This window comes from Cupressus sempervirens, chromosome 9, assembly GCF_028749045.1.
Source record: "Cupressus sempervirens isolate cs-2001-9-10 chromosome 9, ASM2874904v1, whole genome shotgun sequence".
NCBI classification, from domain to species: Eukaryota; Viridiplantae; Streptophyta; class Pinopsida; order Cupressales; family Cupressaceae; genus Cupressus; species Cupressus sempervirens.
In genome coordinates, this window is record NC_143126.1 from 531,781,131 (window position 1) to 531,794,046 (window position 12,916).

At 35.8% G+C, this 12,916-nt stretch overlaps 1 pseudogene across 1 annotated transcript; it reads left to right on the top strand.

Moving 5' to 3' along the window:
* The first annotated feature begins 348 nt into the window (after window positions 1-348).
* Window positions 349-4,972, top strand: LOC149539687 (F-box/FBD/LRR-repeat protein At1g13570-like; annotated as a pseudogene). The gene is made up of 3 exons (XR_016356285.1): window positions 349-488; window positions 3,247-4,373; window positions 4,471-4,972. The product of XR_016356285.1 is annotated as an F-box/FBD/LRR-repeat protein At1g13570-like (transcript).
* Window positions 4,973-12,916: the final 7,944 nt, after the last annotated feature.

The window sequence follows — 12,916 nt, forward strand, 5'->3', positions numbered from 1 at the left end:
CGATGAAGAGAAGAAGGCCATAACGACTAGGTATGAGAGATTCAACACTTTGATGAACGATGTATTCAGGCCTTTGTTGGACAAGTGTGTGGTTGTTTACTTGGATGACATCTTGATCTATAACAAAGACTTGGCCGAGCACAAGGAACATTTACGGTAGGTGTTCAAATTGCTTAAGATGCATGATCTGTATGTTAAAAAGGAGAAGTGCATGTTTGCACAAGAGGAGGTGCCGTTTTTGGGACACATTGTTGGACGAGGAAAAATTAAGTTAGATCTGGAAAAGTTGAGCACTATTCAAGATTGGGAACCCTTGCACAATGTTCACGAGGCAGTTTCTCGATTTGGCCGACTACTATGGGAATTTCGTGGAAGGCCACTCCAGGATTGTGAGCCCGTTGTTTGATTTGCTGATGGGAGGCAAAAGTTGGAAATGGGGCGATGAATAGTAGATCGCATTTGATGACATCAAGGCAAGGCTGGCCGAGGTAATGGATCCAACTATCCTGAATTTTCAAACATCTTTCATTGTTTATTCATTGTTTTTTCGTTTTACTGCATGGATATTTGCACCTCTTCTTGGCAGATTAATCCGAAATTCCATAATCGATCCTGCAAAGATACATAATCGGACATCCTTATAATTCATGACTTGTGTTGACATTGCATTTTATATTACAAAAACGAAAAATCATATTAAAATTTGACTCAATAAGCACAGGGCATTTCAATTGAATCAATTTTAATTCAAATTGTGTGCCCAGTTGTCATCCAAATTGAATCTAAAGCTACACAAATTGTTTTAACCCAAAACCCTCCCCTGCTATACTAATTTTCTTTAGCATATGTTGATCAATATTTATAATAACAGCTTTATTTCTCCGAAGTCAGTGTATTCCCCAGTCAGAATATTGAATTGCAACTCTATCAACCAAGCACTATGATATGAAAAGAAATCCTATTAAAAAATGAATTCGATTTGTTCCCTTCATTCTAACAATCTGTCAGATGTCATTCATATTAAAAAAAATTAGAACAATAGATTTAAAAAACAGAAAAAATTATAAATATATAGTCATATGACTTCATTAAAGTTCTATAATTATGTGAATACAATTGACAACAAAGTAATACTTAAGTTACTGATTCAGATGCGGATTCCGAAGCAGATGCATATGCAGAATGCAGGATTTTTATTTTGGGGGGATGTGGATACGTGTATGTATATAAGTTACTATGTAATATGTATATCAATATGCAAACAAATGAGATAAGTAATTTCAGTCTTGTATTCTTACTTTCAAGATCAAAAGATGATCTACATTGTTTGTTCACAAATAGACATCTAAAATGTTCAGGTGCTTAGAATATATGCATGCAACATCAAGCTAAATTTAAACATCAATTATCTCTAGGGTGTGATAAAAAGAGGCATTTATTGCACTTCAAATTTGTCAGGGAAATATCAATCAGATAATTGAAATATCTGATAATTATTATATGAACAATCTCAGACAGAACAAGCAAGCAATTGATATCAAGTAAACATCAGCAGCTATCTAAGCAACATATTTAATCATTTGATTATCTAATCTTATAAATAATAAGATAGTAGACTAGTGTGAGGTTTGGAAGGAGGCTAGTGTACATTTCCTTTAAATGCAACATGTCTTCTTCACAAATAGGTATGTACAATCCTACTCCTGAGTTTGGATTCCTCTGATATAAATCTTGATAACACATAAACATTTCAGCACATTTAACTCGGTTTGAATTGCAAATGCAATGGAAGTGAATGGCATACTAGAGTAAACAGCATGGATCACCATTATTAATCATAAGAGTGCTATGTTGAAACAATGCATTAAAAGAACACTCAAGGCATCTTCATCTAATGATGCAGGAGCTCTGTTGTACAATTAAAAGGAAGAAGATATCCTCATGCTGCTTCTAGCACATAATTGTAAATACTTCTGTCAAGATAATTAGAATGAATATGACCACCTCTAGAAGATGTGTTCAGTAATACTGTTGAAGAGCATAAGGGAAGAATGAAGGACTTTATATATTAGAGGATAAGAATGAGGAATTTTAGTTGAAGATGCCTGTGGATGCTCCCGGCTTCCCTGTGGGTGCCACTCGAATGCCACTCACAGGCACCCGGATGCATCCAGATGCTTGTGAGGGTACCACCCGTATGCCACTCACAGGCACCTGGATGCGTCCAGATGCCCTGCCATTTGGATGCAATCTGGCTGCCATCCGGATGCATCCAGATGCATCCGGGTGGCAGGGCATCTGGACGCATCCGAGTGTCTGTGAGTGGCACCCACAGGTCACCCGTTCATCTCCAGCATCTGTCCATATCCGCTTTCACCTCCAGCTTCGAGAGTGCTGCATCAATATCTTAAACTTATACAATTGACAACAAACCAAATGTGACTGACAACTAACTGAAACTTATTGACAGCTAACATAAAGACATCTACTATCTATCTTGATTCCTTCTCTAACTCTCTAACTGATGGAGAACTAAATTCCAACAAAATTTCAAACTACTAGAGTTTGGCCGAGTTTGGCCTTGAAGTAAATATGTATGTGAAAATCTATTCTTCAAAATTATATGGTAAATCGAAGACACTGTTTTATTGTACAATGGTGTTTGATGTGGTCACTTATGCTACTACAGAAATCAGATTGAAAACAAATACATTAAGATATTTTCTCTCTTTCATCACACAGTTGGAAAAAGTGCTTAATAAGCTTGAATTCTTGAGTAAAATAAGGTCCTATTTGGCGGCTAGATAGAATACATTAGTATCAATGTCAATCTATACTCCATGGAAAATGAACGTTCAACATGTTAATGGGCATATGATAATGAAGCAGGATGCAATAATCAGTTATCATATTATTGCATAGGACATATACAATCAGTATAACCATTGCATCATCTTTTGTCACAATTATTGTTAGTTTATTTTTACTTTAGTAACACAACAGCTGTTTACATGCTGCATAGATCATTCTCTCTCGTTTTTTACCTTTTTAAAAAGGACAAAAAAGGAAAATATTCAACCAGCCAATTACATTTTTGAGATATCAGATATATAGACATTCATTTCTAGCTGTTCAGTGCTCAACAGTAAAAGTGTATTTTATGCAACAAGCTGTGTATTAAAGATTATTTTCAGTATAGTCTCAATGTTGTAATCATTCTCTTTCAATGATGGGTCTGCTTTACAGAAATCCGAATAAACATGGCAATTGAGGTCGAGTAATCAGAGTATCTGGAGTCTGAAGATTTTGATCAATGGCAGCCCAAGAATTTATTTGCAGGTTAAATGAGTTACCAGAAAGCATTATCTCCTGTAACATTATCACCCGCCTTCCCCTCATTGATGCCGTACGCTCCTCCATCCTCTGCCGAAAGTGGCGATTCCTTTGGACTAAAATTCCCCATCTTCATTTCTCTCCTGACTTCTTCAGCTATATATTCCATCCAGAAGACGAAGATGGTTTATACTTCCGAGAGACAATGAAGCACATTCTGATGTGGCACGATGCCCCTCTTGAGAGTTTTGACTTTCATATTTCTAGCATGTTTCACCTTTCTGCATTTGATAATTTATTGGAGAAAATTGACAGAGCAATGGATTCATCATGCAGCCAAAAAAGGAGTTAAAAAGTTGCTTCTTAAAGTTGATGCAGATTTCAGAGGCATGAAAATGGATCTACCTGTTACTGTTTTTGGTTGTAATGCCCTCCAGGATTTGGAACTTTCCCGGTTCGTGATTCCAGGAATTCCCAAGCCCACCTCATTTGCGAATTTTGCATCCCTGAAAACTTGTTGCCTACGTAATATTGAGAATCTGACTGACAGGTTTCTGCAGAGACTCCTAGAGCTATGCCCAGTTCTCCAGAAGCTGGTGCTCTTAAGTTGTGAAGAGTTGATAGATTCGAAAGTCCAGGCTGCCAATCTCAATTGTTTGATCTTATCAGGTTGTTCTTTTGTAGAATCCTTGACAGCAGACTGTCCGCAACTGTGTCAAGTCAAAATAGGTAGCAATTCCCGCTTAGCTAAAGTGCACATAAATTCTTATAATTTGGTTGAGCTCAAAGTATGGGATTGCTACAAGTTATCCAAAATGCAGATGAATTCTTGTGCGTTTCTGCATGAGATTGGATCGCTTGAAGCACTGTCAATTGAAGGGCATTCAAGTAATCCAAGTATTGGATCGTTGAGAAAATTATCCCTTGACTTATCTATTCTAAGATTCTCATTACCAGTAGTTGGAGGCTTCTCCTGTCCATTAACTCTTGTGGGCATCTTTCCCAAAATTGAAGAACTCAAAGTATCTACATCCACGATGGTAATGTTTTTCTTCTTTCATTCATTTGAGATCCAAAGTTTTATCAACCAATATGTTTGGTTTTTTTTCACATCAATCGGGCATTTTTGTATGGCAGGGAACTGCAGTGGTAAGGGGAGAAAAGATGGAGGGGAAATCAGATTTCATGTTTCCAAATCTGAAGAAAGCATATCTTTATATGACATCACATCGGTGTGTAAAAGACGTAGCCGTGTTGGGTTTTGTTCTCAGTAATTCTCCTTCATTGACTACTTTAACAGTACATCGGCCTTATTGCTTTGAAGGTTTTAATGTGCCGGGGTTCAAAAATCTGTTACTAAGTCTGAAACGGGCATCTGAAGAGGTAGAGATACACGTGTTGAGGGAGGATGATGAAGAGGATGAAGAATATTACGTGGAACGAGAGGACGAGGATGATGATGATGATGTTTACGAGGAGTCTGCACCGGATAGATTTTGGGATAGGGATGATGAGTACGATGATGAAGAGGAAGAGGATTATATGAATTCTAATCTACTAGCCGATGTAGAGGATGATTGAATTTGAACATTATTGTGGTCGAAGATGATTTTAAAATGGATTTGTATATTTATTCTCATCTTTTCCTTTAGGCTTAAGACTTTATACATGTTTTAGATTTAGATATATGACTATAACAATAGTACAGATGGAGAAGCTTGAATGCATCTAAGGAATGACTGGTTTAGCTGTCCAGATTTTGTCATTAATTTCATTTTTTAAGTCTAGATTCGTTCTAGGGAGAGTGCATATTAGATGTCAAATGTACTAGAATTTTAGAAATTTCTTGCTTCTAAAGGTCACTGATTTTGCTTGAATGATAAACTCTTCAAACATCAAATCTATTACATTCAAACAACTGAAGATTTCTTTTTACAAAGGTTTATTTTATTTATTTTAATATTCTAAATTGTTCTAAATAATGCATGTTCCATAATTAGAATGCTACTTCTATTTCACGTTAAGACGACTTTATTAGTTTTTAAAAATTCCATGCCTGGTCTCGAAATTTCTACACACATTTCAGCATTTTGACAGGTAAAATTAAAGGTTTTGGACATTTTGGGCACATTTTTAAAGTTGAACCACTCCTAAAACAAGGACGCAAAGCGTCTAGTTCCTGCTGCTTATTGCCTCTTCAGCTGGTGTTAATGCTTATTGAGGGTTGTTGATGGTTCTGTTGTCTGTTAATGGTTTATTTTTAATGCTAGTTGAGTAGGATAAAGTGTAACGCATTTCGTACTGGTCTGCCACGTGTCATCCCTGGCTAAAGCAAAGGCATCCAGGCGTCCTCTGTCCACAAGCTCAATTTTCTTTCCGTTCAGACACAGTTACAAGTGAGGTTGATGCTTTTTTTGAGGAGTATTTGCTAAGCACTATGAAGGATCTTATGCTGTTAACAGATCAAAAGCTAGCTGTCTCTTTTTCAGGGGCGGAAATGGAGGTTGCAACTTCTTTGCTTCACAGAGCAAGCCAGCTGGCACAGTTTTTGGAACTGGTTTTTGTTAAGCCTTAAATTGTAGTGTGCAATTGAATCGATGAAATATAATCAATCGTGATTCCAGCTCTTTGGTCTCTTGAAGATTCATTGTTCATGAATGGTTTTTGTACTATTAAAAATTGATTCTGACGTGGGTGTATGATCTTTGAATTCTACTAAGTAGATTATGCTTTAAGCTTTTCTGTTTTGCGTCATCGAATGGTAGCAATGGAGAATTCAAGGTAAATGATTCAACGACGGGATTATTATTAACTTGTTAACATGGTTGCTAGTTGATGGACTGGATTGTTTCTATTCCTTTATGTTTTTTTTTCAGCATGCCTGGCAGGCCAAAAATGGGCAAACAAATTGCCATTTCTTACATATAGATTTTGGCATGCTATAGTCTCTTCCCACTTTGTTTAGGGTTCCTTTCCTTTCTAAAGGAATCCAGGCCAACCACAAAACAGTTACAATGAGAATGTCCTAGGTTTACCCCCAACTTCAGCACTAAGATAAGAGACATTGATTTGAACTGAAACAGCAGATGATTTAGCTCCTGTAGTGAACAATACTACACTGCCTATAATGTCGATATGCTGCAGTAGCTCCTGCATGAAGAAAATTCCGTGTGTTCTGTGCACTCGAGCAATAAGAGTTTTGGGGCCCATAACATTTGGCTGGAGCAGCACATATTGCATATGTTAATTTGCAAATTATGAGGCATTTCAATATCTTGTTTATTGGCATTTACGAGTATTTTCATTTTTATAATTGTTAATATATTATAAGAATTACAAATTGTTGTATATGTGTGTGTCTATATATATATATATAAACGCATGTCTGTAGCAGAAACAGCAGCTTCGTCTTTTTACTTAAAAATAGGTTTTTGGATGAAGAGACTTTCAATTTTTTTTGCCATCTGCATTTCATGTATCCTGCATTATTGCTATTTTGATAGTTGCAAATGGTCTCTGGAGTTTTATTGGTGAGTGTTTATGCTGGGAATGAGATCGACGGTTCATAGCTAGTGGTCAAAGGCATTTACCCCTCAAAAAAAATTAACATATTTGAAAACAGTGAGCTCAGACATATCAAAGAATATGATCAAGATATCGATGGTAAAAACCCACTAAACAGTTAATAATGATCAAAAGATTGCTGAAACATGGGCAATATAACAATTTTGAAATGCACTAAAAACAATAGCCCGTGACATATCACACAATATGAGACAAAACATTGAATTTGAAAAATCTATTAAAATTAAGAAAATTTCATTTTCTACAGTCCATAAATTCAAACAATCAAAAGAAGACAGATTTTCATATCATAATTCATAGATATTGATAAATTCTACATTATAGTAGGTGGCAGATAATCATATCATCTAGATGAAATTGATTTTGCCAATATATGAGTGCATTGTACCAATCTCCTATTACTGAGGAGTTGAAGTGTTTCACAGTTACCTCAGTCTATTTACAAAGAACAACAAAGCTTACTTATGGTTCACAAGAAGCCAGATTTATATATATATATATATATATATATATATATATATATATATGAACTACTACATCATAGGAAGTGGCAGCAATCATATTATCCAGATGAAATTGATGGTGCCAATATATTAGTCCACTGTACCAACTCTCTACTGCTGGGTAGCCTCCTGCAGTGTTTCAAAGGTAATAGTTTTGGTTCGATTTTGGAAAAAGAAAATCTTTATTGAACAATTTATTAGTTTTCTATCACTGGTAATGTGCACATTGAAACTTATTACCTGTTCTACCTGGTCATGGTCTTCGAGGATAGACGCATGTATGACAACATTGTTTTGGGTTAGGGTCTAGTTTCCTTTCAATGATATTTCGCAGAGACAGAAGACTACCTTGGATTTGTTTTGCAGGTACTCCTCATATTTAATGCTTTCAATGGAAGGTATCAACTTCTCAACTATTGGATGATCAACTAAACAATATATTGTTTACCTACCTACACTACTGAGCATCATTTTTAGATGGATTTTGTGTACATAGGCAACATCTTTGTCACATTTCATACAATGACCAAATCCATCTTTGAGAATACCAAAACCATCAAGCTTGTAGTTGCATTGTGTGCAGAACGTACTGAAAGGATTTGAGAAAGGATCAATGACCTTGAGAATGCCACACACTTGTTGCAAATTTTGTCAATGTCATGTCTTTTTTTTTTTTTTCCATAAACAATTCACTAGAATGGAATCTGCATCATTTTTTTTTGTTTACCTGATATGTCTTTTGTAATAATTTGTTCAACAGTTGAACAATTGTGGTATTATTTAATTTGTAGATGTATGTAGAGGATCCTATGCAGAATTTTTTTTTTGGTCCACTTTTGTAACAATGTTCTAAAAGAGTAGTGCACGAGTCTCATCTTGCTTCAACTGGGCATCTACTGCAATGTAGTGGTGAGCAAGGGATGGATGTATTTCAAGCTGCATAATTGTCTCAATATTAGATAGGGGGAATTTTTGACATAAAAACTTTCAGCATTTTTAAAAAATTTATTTCTTTCAAAATTATTAAAATAAGATGAAGTGAAGTAATGACCTGTGCCCTATCCTTGTTGGTATAGCCATCGTTGAGCTCAAATGTTGCTAGTGTCCCTATTTTCTTTGCTCCAACAACCAGTGCTCCAACAATGCCAATTGGATAGTCACAAGGATTGTTTAGGAGTTGGCTTATTGTAGAACCAGGTATGAATTTGTATTCATTGCAAATTTGGGGAAATGTTTCAAGTGTGGTTGTATCTTTGATGACAATAATATAGTCACAGTCTCCTCAGTCATAGTCAAATTTGGTTGCAAGATCAAATTCAATAATCTGTATGCCTATGCCTGCGATGAATTTGTCTTCATATTGTTCTACCAAAGCATCTCTGACATTTTTTTTAATATCGGTAAATAGCCAAGGCCTTGATTATTTTTATTAATTCAAATAAATAAATTACAATGACATTCCTCTATTCAAACAGGCACTGGTAGGAAAGAACGGAGAAGAAAACTTCCAATCTAGCTTGGGACAACTATCCTTTATTATTACATCATAAAAGGGGCATACCCCAGTCAAATTACATCATATTTATTGAGACAACAGAAAGATTATACAGTCGATCAATACACTTCTCAAGAGCAAATGTGCCTGATTAAAATAGAGCCAAGTCTTGCCTTTACGCCAACATTCCTCCCAAGCTGAGCAAAGCACTCATCCCTACTTAGTAATCATCATGGTTAGTGAAAATTATAAACATCTATACTAATTAATGAAAGCCTTGGAAAGTCACCAAAAGATTATGTTCTTCCTATATTAGATGAAATATTTCTACCAACCTTATGAATATCATCGCAGTTCTACTAACTGATTAAAATGCAATATTGTGATTGGATATTTCTTTAGCAATACCTACAACATGGTATTTGAAAAGGGTTCTAATCCTAAAGAATATGCTTATAGAAACCTAGGGGGCTAACATGCTGATCAAATTAAATTAGTAAGTCACACTCTACTAGGAGACAGAGAGCTCCTCACATAATCTTTAACATTCAAGTCTTTACTTTACTAACTCTTAAACCTCATTCCAAAACCTGGATGTACAATAGAAACCTGAGATACTAACATGCTAATCAAAATAAAAATGGAAAATCATAGGAGACATAGAGCTCCATTACATATTCTCAATCCGAAGCAACATGCATAAATTAACATCTTGAAATTATTACTTTACATCAGTCATCTCTTCTACAAACTCAACACCACAGGAAAAGAAGCTTCAACCTCTGTCATTGGACTGGCAGATTATCTAAGTTCTAACCCAACCAATCTTGTTGGGAGGCTTGAAAGCAGAGAGCTTACCAAAAAGCAACAATCGATGGCCCAAAGAGATATTGAAATCAAAGAAGCAGATCTAAACCTCAGCGATCAAACTATCCGTTTAATATTACCAGAGTCATATTCCATGATAGTATTAAGATACGGTTTGCATGAAAGAAATGATAAATGCTCATTTCTAATAAACTGATTGAACTTATATTGCAAACCTCATTAATTATCTCAAACAATATGATTAGCCATGGATTAATAGAAGAGTAAATCAAAGATGCTGAAGTAGAAATCAGTCAAAATTCTCAAAATATTATCTAACAGTTGGTCATCCAGTTTCATACTATCCATATTGCTTTATCATAGAAGTTCTCCTACACTTCTTATGTGAAGTGATGCATAATATCCATATCAAATCAGTTATACACTCTACCATATGCAAGCAATACATTAAAACAATTTCGGTCAAGATAAACATAGCAAGCATCATAACCTGAGTGAGATCCTACTCATCTATATACAACCCTTTTGAGCTCTACATATGAAACCTGAGTGCTCAAAATTTGGCATTTGGCATGCATTGATTCAAAGTCTAAGCCCATCAAATCTTTAAAAGGCATAAGAATACATGAAACCCTTCAAGATTTGAATGACGATATCATATAAGATATAAAATTAACATTGGTTTCAAACAAACGATTAACCATATCCATAGAAATCATACCACATTTCAATTCCTTGTAACATAACTATATTAAGTTTCAAAATTCTTTGCATAAAACAGAGAGAGTACGCAAAGATGTTCTTAACCATATGTTAAAAACCTGTGTGTGTGTGTGTGTGTGTGTGTGTGTGTGTGTTTTCTAATCTATATAACTTGCAACCCAATATACATCACCATTTATCTTTACCAGTATCAAAACTACCCATCATTATGATTAATGCTAAAACACTAGAGTCCCCTAGCAGAGTCTAATTTACTGAATAAAGAAACTTGTACTAAGGACAATAACTTGCTATGAAAAAACAACCTTTGGCACCATATTTGTCGGAAGAAAAAAGAGATGCATGTCCCCAATTGTCATATACACATTGAATTACCAAAAATCTTGATCCCAGCACCTCCTCGTATCGTCTTACTTCTTCCAATATATCATAATCACTTCCACTACATTGCTTGGATTTTCTACCTAAAAATTTGGTGGAAATTTGAAAGAGGATTTCTCTTTGCTGGGCTTTTCTAAATTGGGTGTGACAAAGTCCAGCTTGTCTAAGTTGTCAAACCTCACACTAGGATAAATGTAGGCCTTGTGAAGATTGAGATAGTTACTCAGCTATGCAATTCCAACCTCGGCTGAGATCTTTCTCCAACCCAGAAGGAAATGGAAGCAAACTTCCATTTTAGGCTAGGCCATGTTAAAGGCATACCTGTCTTTGATGATTAGGGCCGATCTCCTAGGATTGTTCACCACTATCAAACTCCCCGGAGGGTGGTCCATATACATTTTAGGGAGAGGCACACACAAATTTTCATCCTGGCCCATTATTGCTTCCATGATGCCTAGACACTAGTGGAGTCAAAAATGTTTAGGCATAATCTTACCATAGCCCATTTATTGATTCCTGCTTTAGTCATGCAACCAATGAAGGTGCCAATAACATCGTTGTTAGTTTGCCAAGTATACTCATACTTGAAGATTCCTTCTCCAATTGCTCTGCTTATTGCAATTTGGGTCATACCATCGACAACCCTAAGAATTCTATTCCATTGTTCTAGTTTAACAGTACCTCGAAAGGCCATAGTTCGAGCTTCTGACATATGGTAGACATAGATGTTTGTTTCCATCATCAAATGTGTCTAAATCGCTTGATAGTACCTAGTTTAATTGAAATATCCGAGAGCCGAAACCTCTAGAAGTTCCTCGAGAGATCTGTATCATCGAAGGCTCTATTCTTCATCGCCTAATGATGGCAAAGACAAGCTGTAACTTATAATGATTAGGACATCTAACGTTGGGTACAAAATAATATTGAAAGGTATCAGTATTAGCCTAAAGACCTAGGCAAAATAACAATCCTTAGAGTATTAAAGAGAGAAAAGTCCCCTTTGAGACTCCTCTTTTTATGTCCCTAGGGGAGTATCAAACCCAATGACTAAATGATTAAGGGGTCTCTTTCCATATACCTAATATTTGTTACAACTTGAAAAATATCCTAATTGAAACTAAAAGAAAGCTAGAAGACATGATTATGACCTTCAACCTATTTGAACCAAATATGAAAATTGAGGATTAGACTGAGTTTCTAAACATCAATATATTTTCACTATTTGCTCCTCTATTTTCTAGGAAGTCTGCTTTATGGTTCCCTTCTCGAAAGATGTGTCCAATCCTAATGTCTTCAAACTTGTCCAATAGGTTTAAAACTTCTTCTACCTTCGATTTGAGGATCTAGTTTGGAGTGACTTTATTCCTTATTGCATTTAATATAATTTGCGAGTCACCTTCAATGAAGACTTTGGATGAACCTAATTGAAGACAAAGTTGCAGGCCTTCCTCCAGTGCTTCAAACTCTGCTAAGTTGTTAGACATAGGTCTAATGGACTAGGCTCTTTTAGCAATCCATCGGCTTGTGTGGTCATTGATAATGCATCTGATGCCTGCTACCTCAGGATTTCCTCTAGCCGCCCCATCAAAACTAAGCTTAACCCAATCCTTCGAGGGTGGAAACCACTTACACTTTTCCCTAGTCTCCTTGTGATGCAAGAGCATCTAGTGGTGTAAGGGCAATCCTGTATCACCCAAAAATATTCTTAGAGATAGTTTCTATTTAATGTGTTTTCATTTCTGGATACCCATTTGGGTCAAATAAAGGTTCTAACTCTCACAGTTCCACTATTGGTTTTTTGGGTTGGAGTTTTATTAGTTTTTAAGCACCTTGGGATATGTGTAAATGTAGAAATGAGTTATTTTGTAATTGAGCCAAAATTATGATGAGTTAGAGGGTGTAATTTGGAGGGATGATTGTACCTGTAATTTAAAACACTCCAGAAAAAGAATCAGGTCAAAAGGCTTTATAGTTAGAAAATTATTGTAGTTTTTAATTTTCTTGGAGACCTCCTAAGAGCGCTTCAAAGTTAGATATGGGGCACTAAACGGCCTCGTATGGGGCCAAA